Below are 13,417 nucleotides of genomic sequence, written 5' to 3'. Positions count from 1 at the left end.
AGGATGTTACAGAGGTTAGTGGGGCGATGAAAGGCAACTCTGGGTGGTGTGGGGAGAATATTGTCAAGGGATGATCTCATTTCAGGGCTTCACTTGAGAAAGTCATATCCCTGGGGGAGTAATTTGTTTATGTATTCGAGACCAGGATAATATTGGGTAACAAGGGGGATGCTTCTGTGTGGTCTGGGGGTAGGAACATTGTTGTTGGATGGGGAGGAATGTATTGCTCAGGAGATCTGTTTGTGGACAAGGTCTGCAGGATAGTTGCGGGAGAGGAAAGCACTGGTCAGATTATTGGTGTAATTGTTGAGGGATTCGTCACTGGAGCAGATACGTTTACCACAAATACCTAGGCTGTAGGGTAGAGAGCATTTGATGTGGAATGGATGGCAGCTATCAAAGTGAAGGTACCGTTGTTTGTTTGTGGGTTTGATGTGGACAGAGGTGTGGATGTGAGCTTCAACAAGATGAAGGTCAACATCCAGGAAGGTGGCTTGGGTTTTGGAGAAGGACCAGGTGAAATTCAGATTCGAAAAGGAGTTGAGGTTATGGAGGAAATTAAGGAGTGTTTCTTCACCATGAGTCCAGACCACAAAGATGTCATCTACAAACCTATACCAGGCCAGGGGAAGCAGCTGTTGGGTCTTCAGGAAAGCCTCTTCCATGCAGCCCATGAAGAGGTTGGCATAGGACAGAGCCATCCTGGTCCCCATGGCCGTTCCCATGATTTGTGTAGGTCTAGCCTACAAAAGTGAAGTAATTATGGGTGAGGATGAAGTTGGTAAGTCTGATAAGGAACGAGGTTTTTGGAAGATATTCAGGTGGGTGTTGGGTGAGGTAGTGTTCAAGGGCAGAGAGACCACAGGTATGTGGTATGTTTGTGTAAGGGGGTATAGCATCTATGGTGACAAGAAAAGTTTCAGGTGGGTGGGGAGTGGGAATGGATTTGAGGCAGTCTAGGAAGTGGTTTGTGTCTTTGATGTAGGATGGGAGTCTGCGGGTGATAGGTTGGAGGTGTTGGTCTGCCAGAGCTGAGATACATTCTGTTGGGATTTTGAAGCCTGCTACAATGGGACAGCCAGGATGGTTCTCTTTGTGGATTTTGGAACCTGCTACACTGTACGTGCCATTTGGCTTCTCCCACTCAACACCAGTCCCTCAAACTGTGGAGATGGGAACTTGCCCTCCAATACACCCTTTCATTCCGCCATTCTCCTGGACTGAACCTACGTTAACCAACCTCACTCCCATTTACTCTTCAGTCTTCTCCTCTTTCCCTTTCCTCTTAAGCCATTCACGCATCTTTTCATCCTACATAGTTGTGTTTATCTTTATACTATATACCTCTTTACTTCTGTAAGCGTCCTCTTTGGTTTGAAGCTTGCACAGTACTTACAGTACAATATCTTTGGCTTCCCTCTGACACCCATGCCTCCATCTTTGCTACCCTCCCTGTTTACCTTTCCCCTGTTGCTTCATAAACCTGGGTTGTGAGTAACTGAATCCTCTTCCCCTTCTTTCCCCTCTCTCCTCCCTGATGAAGGAACAAAGTTCCGAAAGCTAGGATACGTAAATTTTCTGTTCTGTTTTGTATATTTATCGGCTGTACTGAGCTGAGGTAAGTACTGGTCAGCCCCTCTATCTTTTTGTTAGTATTTGTTTCACATCTTTATATGAGATTTTCCACTAATCATTTCAATATTTCAATAAGTATTATTACTGTAACAACATAAGTTGAATAACATGAATTATAATAAGATGTCACATAGTATGTTAAAGAATGGAGGAATCACACAAGAATAAAATGCCAAATGTTTCCATCATAGCAAAACGAATGTAGGACATCATGACTTTGGATTTTTATGATGCTCTACGTCAGGGCAAGAGGGGAATGAGTTCTGTACTACTTGTGTTGGAATGCTGGAGTAAGTTGTGTTCTTATATCCTTTGAGGATAGTCACAGCAAAAGCAATGATTTGATGCTTAGTAAAAAAATTAGTTGTTAAATTAAGCAGGAAATGGGAATCAGTTTACTGGACAATCATTTAAGTAGGTACTTACAGAGAAAAAAGTGTGTATGGTATATTTGGCCATGTGTCCCATTCTGGGAATGTCAGCTGCCTGACCCAAGTCTTTTTATTTGATGCCACTTTGATGACTTGTATGTCGATGGTGATGAAATGACAGTCAGGGCAACACCCACTCCCAGTCCCAAGTGGAGAAAATTCCGACCTGGTCACTAATCAAACAAGGTTCCTTGTGGTCAGGAGTCAGCAAAACTAACCACAAGCTGCTGATTCTTTATAGAAAATAACAGGACCCATTGTGATTCCACTTGGATGTGTTCAGTCGAGTCAAAACATCATCCTTTCAAAGCAGTTTTCTCGTTCAGGAACAGGCAGAAGTTGAATGGGGCTGGGTTTGCTGAGTGGAGAGGGTGGGGGGACTGTTGCCATGTTGTTTTTGGCCAGGAAATCCTTCACAACAAGTGCGGTGTGCACAGATACATTTTCATGGTGCACCAACGGGTGTGGTCTTTTGCACCAAATATTTTCCCTCTGTCGCCTTAGAAGAAAGCTGCCTGTTGACAGTCTGACCAAATGGAACAAACTGCTTGTGCACTATTTGCTGAATGTCAAAAACAATGATCAACATTGACATCATGCTGCTACAAACTTGTCGAGCTTCTTTTGGCCTTGGAGAAGATGGCATTTTCCATTGTGATGATTGCTGGGTCATAACGATAGACCAAAGATTCACCACCTGTTATGACCCTGGATAAGAATTTTGAACACTCTAGAATTCTTTGTTGCAGCTCAGTGCACATCTGAATCCTGAGATTTAGTTGGTCAGTGCTGAGAAGGTGAGGGACAAACTTCCCTGCAATTAATCTCATGTTCAGTTCATTGACTAGAACTCATTGACATCTACTACAGTCCACATCTGTTACAAATATTGTGAACTGTCTGCCTTTGGTCTTGGTGAACCATATCATGCACTTTCCTGGTCATTTCTGGTGTTGTGCTTGTTGACAGTCAACCAGAATGTTTGTCATCTTTGAACTGCTTGAACCAGTCAGATGTTCTTACTACACTCACTGCACTGTCACCAGATGCCCCCATTATCATGTAGCGGGTTTCAGCTGTAGTTTTCTTCAACTGTAAACAGAATTTGGTGCAAATCCGTATCGCCTTCACGTTATCTTTCTCACAATTCACAGGAGTACTGAAACATGCTCCAGCATGTACCACTACCACTCACAACAGCATGCACCATAGATGACACAACTTCGTGCTTCAGTAGCTAGGACATGTATCTCGTGACATCTAGTGGCAGACCGTCATACTGCTATGGTGTGACCGGTACAAGTAAATTCTCGGATACTTTTGGCAGCACCTATTATTGTGAGAAAAGGCATGCTTTGTGGTTTGATACACTTGAAAAATTTGAGAAGCTTATGAACAAGCTGCCCTATCAGAGCACTGGGCTGACCCTGGCTGAAGTGGTAGGTCAGAGAGTGTGGAGTGAACCCTTATTATCAAAGTTACCTTGCCCCAGACAAGAACAATGTAATTTAAAAGACATATGGCGCTTGGTAGATCAATAAAAAAAACAGAAAAAAAAGAACTGGGCGCACATATATAACCAACGAGCTTGTGAACCACAATTTCACATGGAAGAATAGGTGATCGAAAAATGCTTGGATGAAGTTCTAATAATAATAACAAACAATGGCAGAAGGTTTCTTCCATAAATATGCGTCAGCATCAGGAAAGCAGTGAGACTGAACGACCACCTGGACAGGGAATATGAAAGTGCTGTATATGGGAGTATCGTGTCTGTATGGAAAAAGGTGAGGAAGGCACAGGATCACATTATACACTGAAGAGCCAAAGAAACTGGTACAACTGCCTAATATCGCATAGGGCAGAAGTGACGCAATACGACGTGGCATTGACTCTACTAACGTCTGAATTAGTGCTGGAGGGAACTTGTAATGGATCTGGCAGATGTGTTATTTTCTACCGGATTTGTCGATACCAAATCTAATGAGGGAGGTTGTAAATATTTTATTACATTTTTGTCAGAATATTTTTTGTGAATTGCAATTTGCCTTATTTTATGCTAATTTGCTTATATGTTCGAGAGTGACAGCATATTGATTATTATTAGTTGATGTGACGAAGAATATCAAAGAGACTGGCTACAAGTGAAAGCTTGTGTGTAGTGTGAAATGTCGTTGACGCTGGAGTCGTCTTTGGCCATAGTCAGTAGGCAGTGTACTCTCGGTGTTTGACGGTGGAACAATGTGCAGGTCCCCGTTATAACAATTTGCAAGTGACCAGCAAAAATGAATTATTCTACTACTTTTTTATATAAACATCAAGAAGGAAGCACATTCGGAGAAATGGTATTTGAAGCACCAAAAATGAGGCAAACACATTGAACCAGGACATTTCCGCAGCCGACGAAACAGCGTTACTTTCACTAGATGACTGAATCCAACGCAAAAAAGTCAAATATCATCTTATAAACATTTCACGGAAAAGTGAGTACTGTCACGAAATATGCTAAATTCAAGTATAGAAAAATAGTGAGCATATTTCAAACTGACACCATGATTCCCTCAGGGCTGTCCATAAATCCGTAGGAGTATGAGGGGATGGAGATATCTTGTGAATAGTTCATTGCAAGGCATCCAAGATATGCTCAATAATGTTCATATCTGTGGAGTTTGGTGGCCAGCGGAAGTGTTTAAATTCAGAAGAGTGCTCCTAGAGCCACCCTGTAGCAATTCTGGACGTCTGGTGTGTTGCATTTTCCTGCTGGAATTGCTCAAGTCTGTCGGAATGCTCTATGGACATGAGTGGTTCAAATGGCTCTGAGCACTATGCGACTTCGGAGGTCATCAGTCGCCTAGAACTTAGAACTAATTAAACCTAACTAACCTAAGGACATCACACACATCCATGTCCGAGACAGGATTCGAACCTGCAACCGTAGCAGTAGTCCGGTTCCAGACTGTAGTGCCTAGAACCGCAAGGCCAATCCGGCCGGCGGACATGAGTGGATGCAGGTGATCAGACAGGATGCTTACGTTCGTGTCACCTGTCAGAGTCGTATCTAGACGTATCAGGAGACCCATATCCCTCCAACTGCACATGCTGCGCAGCATTACATAGCCACCACCAGCTTGAACTCTCCCTTGCTGACATGCAGAGTCCATGGATTCATGAGGGTGTATCCATACCTGCACACGTCCACCCAGTTGATACAATTTGAAACGAGACTTTTCCGACAAGGCAACATGTTACCAATCATCAACAGTCCAATGTCGGTGTTGACGGCCTCAGGCGAGGTGTAAGGCTTTGTGTTATGTAGTCATTGAGGATACACGAGTAGGCCTTCGGCTCTGAAAGCCCATATCGATGATATTTTGTTGAATGATTCACACGCTGACACTTATTGATGACTCAGCATTGAAATCTGCAGCAATTTCGCCGGCCGTTGTGGCCGAGCGGTTCTGGGCGCTTCAGCCCGGAACTGCGTTGCTGCTGTTGTCGCAGGTTCGAATCCTGCCTTGGGCATGGATGTGTGTGATGTCCTTAGGTTAGTTAGGTTTAAGTAGTTCTAAGTCTAGGGGACTGATGACCTCAGATGTTAAGTCCCATAGTGCTTAGAGTCTTTTTTTTTTTTTTTTTTTTTTTTTTTTTTTTTTTTTTTTTTTTGCAGCAATTTGCGGAAGTGTTGTACTTCTGTCACGTTGAACGATTTTCTTCAGTCATCGCTGGTCCGGTTCTTGCAGGATCTTTTTGAAGCTGCAACTGTGTCGGAGATTCCTGATGGTCACAGCACACTCGTGAAATTGTCGTACGGGAAAATCCCCACTTCATCGCTACCTTGGAGATGCTGTGTCTCATCGCTCGAGCGCAGACTATAACACCACGTTTAGATTCACTTAAATCTTGATAACCTGCCATTGTTGCGATAGTAACCGGTCTAACAACTGCGTCAGACACTTATTGTCGTATATAGGTGCTGTCTACCGCAGCGCCGATTCTGCCTGTTTACATATCTCTGTATTTGAATATGCATGCCTATACCAGTTTCTTTGGAGCTCCAGTGTATGATCCATCCGCATAAGAAAGTGTTAGTCTGGATGCGTTCTCTAATAAATTTTGTAAGTCTTTGGCGGTTCTAGGTTTAAGTGGAAAAACGGTATTATAAGTTTGCACATTATACAATGGCTGTATGCGTGTCTATATTTATTACCCAAATTTGTTATATTGTTAAATTTATGCGTGCACTGTCATTAACCGTCAGAGCAGTGTGCTTCGGTTTTGCTGATATGAAGAAGAGGTGTAGTAATTAACCTCCATTGTAATAGTTCAAGGGTCGTTCTTGGAAAGAGCCATGTGATGTTTGATGGTTTGGTGGCCTGAAAGATGGGATGAAAATGGATCACCATTTGATTGGACTACATAAGTGGTTATTAAGTTTCCTGTAAGTTACTAACGTACAGATAAGTAGATTATGAGAAGATAATGCAGGATGCTAAGATTTGTGTTTCTATTTCCCTTACAAAATTATAATAATAACAATAATAATAATGATAGTGAAAGGAAAGCGAGGGTCGCAAACTTTTTGGCGATACTCGTTTTTCATAGCCGCTTATTCACTGTACATGCACTGGAGTGGTTTCATCGTTTAATGTGTTGCCAAGTAGGGATGCCCTCCGTAATATTGTGGTAACTATAAAAGGGCTGATGTTTTGTTCCAGGTCGTGAGCGAGTGAGCGTCGACAAGAGTTGCGGCTAATGCAAAGGAAAGTTCTAATTTTCGATCACTGTGCAAGTGGAGTGAATTGTAAGCCAGCACATGCATGGCAGTACGAAAATGAGAAGCTTCCAATCCAATGACTGTGGCAGTTCCTAGACATTAGTTGGACATTCCTGAACACTGGCTGATGGTGTATTCCATAGATTTCACCTTACAGCAACCCACACTGGGGTGCGAAGGTTCACACATTTTTAAATCGTCATCTTCCACACCATTGGATCGGACCAAATAGATATTTAAATGTAGCAAAATGGACTGGCTACACTCGCTATAGGCCCACTCCTTAAACACACATTTTCCTCATAATTTTTCTACGTTTTAGGCATAAAATATCCGACCAACAGTACGCCATCACATGTTAATAGACAATAATATGAGTTTTGTCCACCCTTCGTCTTTCTGACACCTTAAACTCTGCCGGGGGCACTTTCAGTCAGGCATCCGAATGTCTGCGGCGAAATGGCAGCCTGTTCTTCCTCATGAGCAGAAACTAGAGAAGGTAGTGGACGATGGAGTCTGGAACGAAGTCGACTTTCTAACCCATCCCAAAGGTGTTCCAGTTTAATTAGGTTCACGTTGAAATTCGGGCAGGCTAGTCCATCTCAGGTATGTTATTGTCCACACACCATTGCCTCACAAATGCTGCTTTATGACAGGATCCATTGACGCGCTCATACAAACATTATCGTCTCCTAACTGTTCCGCTGTTGTACACGGCATACGACGCATAAAATGTGTCCATATCCTTCCGCATTTAACTAAGTGCAATAGGGGAACGACACCATAACCACCAAACACTGCCCTAAACCATAACGTCATCCTCTTCGAATTTAATTGCTTGCACTATACTACGAACGTCACTCCAAAAGAAATGCACACTATTTTTTTAAAAATACAGTTTCCATTCTGCATGTGTGAAAGTTTTACAGTGTGTAGATACATCCTTCGCACTTGTTTTCGAACTTAGTTCAACCTGTTCCCGTGAGTGGCGCCGTCACAGCATGTCTTCGACATGGCTGCTACAATTGACGTTTGTCAGAAGGAACGTGCTGTCATTGATTTCCTTTGCTATGAAAACGAGACAGCGGCAAAAATCCACAAGAGGTTGAAATAGGTGTATGGAGATGCTGCTGTCGACCGCAGTACAGTTAGTCGGTGGGCAAGCAGGTTACGTGATGAAAGCGGGAGCGGCAATATTGAGGATTGTCCTCGCAGCGGCAGGCCTCGTACTGCACACACTCCAGACAATGTGAAGAGAGTTAATGAATTGGTGACTGCTGACAGACACATCACTGTGAACGAATTGTCACGCTACATTGGGATAGGGGGAGGAATTCTTTGCAAAATACTGAAAGTTTTGGTGTTAAAAAAGGTTTGTGCCAGCTGCGTTCCCAGGATGTCGACAGTGGCTAACAAAGAAACAAGAAAAACGGTATGCGGCGAACTTTTGGAACAGTACGAGAATGGTGGAGATGAATTCCTTGGAAGAATTGTGACAGGTGATGAAACATGGCTCCATCATTTTTCACCAGAGACGAAGAGGCAATCAATGGAGTGGCATCATGCAAATTCACCCAAGGAAAAAAAAATTCAAAACCACACCTTCTGCTGGAAAAGTTATGGCTACGATATTTTTCGATTCCGAAGGACTCTTGCTTGTGGACATCATGCGAAGTGGAACCACCATAAATTCTGATGCATATGTGACGACACTGAAGAAACTTCAAGCTCGACTGAGTCGTGTTCGACCACATCGGCAAAAGCAGGATGTTGCTGTTGCACAACAATGCACGGCCACATGTCAGTCAAAAAACCATGGAAGCGATCACAAAACTCGGATGGACAACACTGAAACACCCACCTTACAGTCCTGACCTGGCTTCATGTGACTATTACCTCTTTGGGAAACTGAAAGACTCTCTTCGTGGAACAAGGTTTGAAGATGAAAACTCCCTTGTGCACGCTGCCAAACAGTGGCTGCAAAAGCTTGGTCCAGAATTTTACCGTGCGGGTATACAGGCGCTGTTCCAAGATGGCGTAAGGCAGTTGAGAGGGATGGAAATTATGTGGAGAAACGAAAATATTGTTCCTAAAGGATGTATCTAAACACTGTAGAACCTTCAAACATGTAAAATAGAAGATGGATTTAAAAAAAATAGTGTGCATTTCTTTTGGAGTGGCCCTCGTATATGATGGCAGGTAACATTCACCAAGCATTCGCCAAACCCGTCTTCCGGCGCACGGCCACAGGGTATAGCATGATTCATCACTGCAAATCACTTGTTTCCAGTCATCCACAACCCAATGGCATCGCTGTGTACACCACCTCAAGTGTCGCTTAGCACTGGCACACAAATGCGTCGCTTAGGAGCTGCCCCACCATTGTACCCCATATTTTTAAACTCCCTACACACAGTCATTGTGCTAGCTGGACTGCTGGTGAACTTCGGAACTCACGTCTGATGCCTTCCTCTGATTTCATGCAGTTTTGACGACCATCCTCCCCAGTGCTCGGTGGTCCCAGTTCGTCAGCAAATGAGACTCGTCTGGTCTTGGTTTAGTAGTGCTTGTTCCTACAGGCTTCCATTTCGCAATCACATCACCGTCAATCGATTTGCGGAGCTCTAGTAGGATTGAAATATTCATGATGGATATTCATTACTCAGGTGACATGGAATGCCTAGTCACGTTTGAAGTCACTGACCTCTCCTGACCTACCCACTGTGCTGTTACTGCTTCTCTACTGACAAAACTACATTCCCCTCCTCCTTTTATACAGTCAAATCCGCTTAGCGCGATATTTGTGGTCGATTCCGCGTAACATACGGGGGGGGGGGGGGGGGGGGGGGAGTGGGTCTGGATACTTTTGATCAGATAGTGTATTATCATAACTGCATAAAGTTTCTAATTTGTTATTCACGCTATATTTTGGTAAATTTTATTATTGACAGTATAGTTTTCAGAATGTTGATGACAACGGTGTAATTACTTTGTATTGAAAAATTTTATTTAAAGAAATATTCAACTTTAAATTTACATAAAATACGTACGCTTTAAAATTCGACCCTGCTAATAACTATTCGTTTTAACAGTGACATAACTTATAGAAAATGACTCCTTCTCTCCTTTCAAACAGACGTCTTGCTTTTTCCAACTATATCCTATTTATTATCGTGCTCTAGAATGTTCCAATTTTAAAATGCAGTCAGTTTCCAGAATCCAGACTTATACTTCTGCAGCCCAATTTTTCTGATCCCAAAAATGGACACTTTTTCTAAACTAATAATATCATTAACTTCTCATGGTTGGGATTCACAGTCGTATAATATTTCTTAAAAGACATCATAGTCGCCGTTGACTGTATAAAATATTTATTGTTCCTATTGCAATTTCGGCCTTATGGCAATTTTCAAGTAATACTGCAAATTTACCTAAACACAAAAATACAAAAGTCAATCACAGGGTGTATATACATAATTAAGCAAACTTTTCATTAAGAAAGTAGCCCAATTTTAAAAATTGGAGATATATGTACATTACTTACATTTTATCAGAATATAAAACTATCTGACATGAGTACATGGTCAAAATGCAGCCTTTTGACTGTGAGAGTCCCACAAAATCTGATGAGAACGACACTTATTACGTCGTAATATGTTGTTAAATATATCGACAGTTCAGTATATAATTAACAACAAATTACGATGTAATAAATGTCGTTCTCATCAGATCTTGTGGGACTCTCACAGTCAAAAGCCTGCATTTTGAACGTTTGCTTAATTGTGTATATGCACCCTGTGCTTCACTTTTGTATTTTTGTGTTTAGGTAACTTTGCAGTGTTACTTGAAACTGGCAAGGCCGAAACTGCAATAGTAACAATAAATATTTACACAGTCAACCGCGACTATGATGTCTTTTAAGAAATAATAATAGCAGTTAATGAAATGTTCAGATTAAAAACATTAAATTTCCAGAAAATTCTTGACGGTCTTTTGTGACCCGGAGATTTTGCCTCGTAAAATAGAACAATTACTTATACCATGTAGCCTTCTACCTCTCGAGAGGTGATTAATAATGTGTTTTAAAACTGTTTATATGCTCAAATACTCCCCATCCTGACCGCTTCTGAAATGATTAAAGTTTTTGGCTCAGATGAGCCCACCCGAAATAGTGAATTAATACCCTAATATGGACAACGGATATTTAGTTGAAACCGTCTATAGTTGGGCGCTGTGAGTTTATCTGACTGCGTTTTAAGAACACTATCTTCCATGGACGAAATCTAAAGTTCAGGTTCTTTCATTGTATCGAGGTTACCATATGAATAAATCATTTGCTTTTTTCGTAACTATGTTTCCAATTTAAAACAAAACTATTCAACAAATTAAACTTCAATTCAGTAATTCTGCGGCAATACTTTCACTGAAACGTCTTCTATTTACCAATGAAAACGAAGAATGCTACTGCAACACAATTTAAATATATTTTAAACTTACAGAATATACGTACAGTACTGCACCATATACTATCCCTGTCTATTCTTTCAATATTGGAAATAATTGAAACAGTAACTACAATTAGAGCCTAGGCTTTGCGCAAAATGAAGTATTATGTCCGTCAATCAATTAGACAAGCGCTAGGCTGGCATCTGACGCAGTGGCGAAGCTCTTCAGAAGCTTTTGAAGAAAACGTACAATTACAGTTAGAATATAACAATGCCATGAAAACTGAAAGTTTGTTTTGTATGTTACTACAGTCCATCCGTGCATTACGAGTTCGCTGTGTTATGCATGATATCCAGTTAAACATTACCCTGGAGACTTCTAAGAATAGCCTCTTGTTTCCATGCGTCAAACGGCAGAACGGAAGGCACTCACTTGTGTCCTAACAGCGTGGCAATTGGGACCGCCTCAGCTATGGAATTCGCGCGCTGTCCAGTCCTCGTATAACAAAAGCCGTCTTAGTAGTTATGGCTTTTGCAGAGGGAACAATTGTGTTTTTATTTAGCAAATTAGATGACAAACCATTTTCAAGCTGGAATCACGAAAGAAAGTGCACCTGTAAAGATAAACGATTAACATCACACTTAAACATTAAAATCACTGATTGTAAGAAAACAGAAAATTTCAATTTTCTTGGTGTAAAAAGTACTGTATCCTTGGCTTACAAGTTGCTCCGTAACGAATAAATTGTATTGTTACACATGTATTTTGCTTGGTAAGTGTAAGATTGGAAAAGAATGGAGGTCAGCTCCTTTCGGAGTATGTGTGGCAAAAGATTTTTACTGAAAATCCGAGAAAGCCAGAAATCAAGACGCCATCTTCACAATCATAGGAGTTTTCAGTTGTTGGGTCATGGAAGAATTGAGCATTTAGTTTCTTATGGAGCCAAACTTCTAGTCACAAAACATAATGCGACTATTCGTAGTCGTGAGACTTACTGACGTTTTACGTTCCTTGGGGAAACAAGAAGGCCACTTGGAAGATGAAAATTCCGTCAGACATATGATGGAGCCTCAGTAATGGAGGGTAAACGAAAGGCAAAGGTCCCGAGTTCGAGTCTCGGTCCGGCACGCAGTTTTAATCTGCCAGGAAGTTTCAAACGTAGAGGAGTCCAAATTTTTGCTAAACAAAAATATCTAAGAGCTATATTTTCGCACCGTTATGCCCATAAACTCAGTTTAGAACTGTTGCACAAAGCAACTATGCTTTTCAATTACAGTCTTGTAGCATTCCATTAGCAAGAACTCAGAGACAACACAACTTGTGAAAAGCAAAAAATTCAGACTGCCTCAAACATGTACCACAAGCTGCAATTACAGTTCGCGATCTGTTCAGAGAGTACAGGATTATTACAAATAATTGAAGCGATTTCACAGCTCTACAATAACTTTATTATTTGAGATATTTTCACAATGCTTTCACACACATACAAAAACTCAAAAAGTTTTTTTAGGCATTCACAAATGTTCGATATGTGTCCCTTTAGTGATTCGGCAGACATCAAGCCGATAATCAAGTTCCTCCCACACTCGGCGCAGCATATCCCCATCAATGAGTTCCAAACCATCGTTGATGCGAGCTCGCAGTTCTGGCACGTTTCTTGGTAGAGGAGGTTTAAACACTGAATCTTTCACATAACTCCACAGAAAGAAATCGCATGGGGTTAAGTCGGGAGAGTGTGGAGGCCATGACATGAATTGCTGATCATGATCTCCACCATGATCGATCCATCGGTTTTCCAATCTCCTGTTTAAGAAATGCGGAACATCATGATGGAAGTGCGGTGGAGCACCATCCTGTTGAAAGATGAAGTCGGTGCTGTCGGTCTCCAGTTGTGGCACGAGCCAATTTTCCAGCATGTCCAGATACACGTGTTCAACCGTTTCTTCGCTCACTGCAGGCCAACCCGTTGAATTCCGCTTACAGAGGCATCCAGAAGCTTTAAACTGCGCATACAATCGCCGAATGGAGTTAGCAGTTGGTGGATCTTTGTTGAACTTCGTCCTGAAATGTCGTTGCACTGTTATGACTGACTGATGTGAGTGCATTTCAAGCACGACATACGCTTTCTCGG

Source organism: Schistocerca americana, chromosome 8 (genome assembly GCF_021461395.2).
Source record: "Schistocerca americana isolate TAMUIC-IGC-003095 chromosome 8, iqSchAmer2.1, whole genome shotgun sequence".
Classification (NCBI taxonomy): Eukaryota; Metazoa; Arthropoda; class Insecta; order Orthoptera; family Acrididae; genus Schistocerca; species Schistocerca americana.
This window is presented reverse-complemented; position numbering follows the sequence as displayed.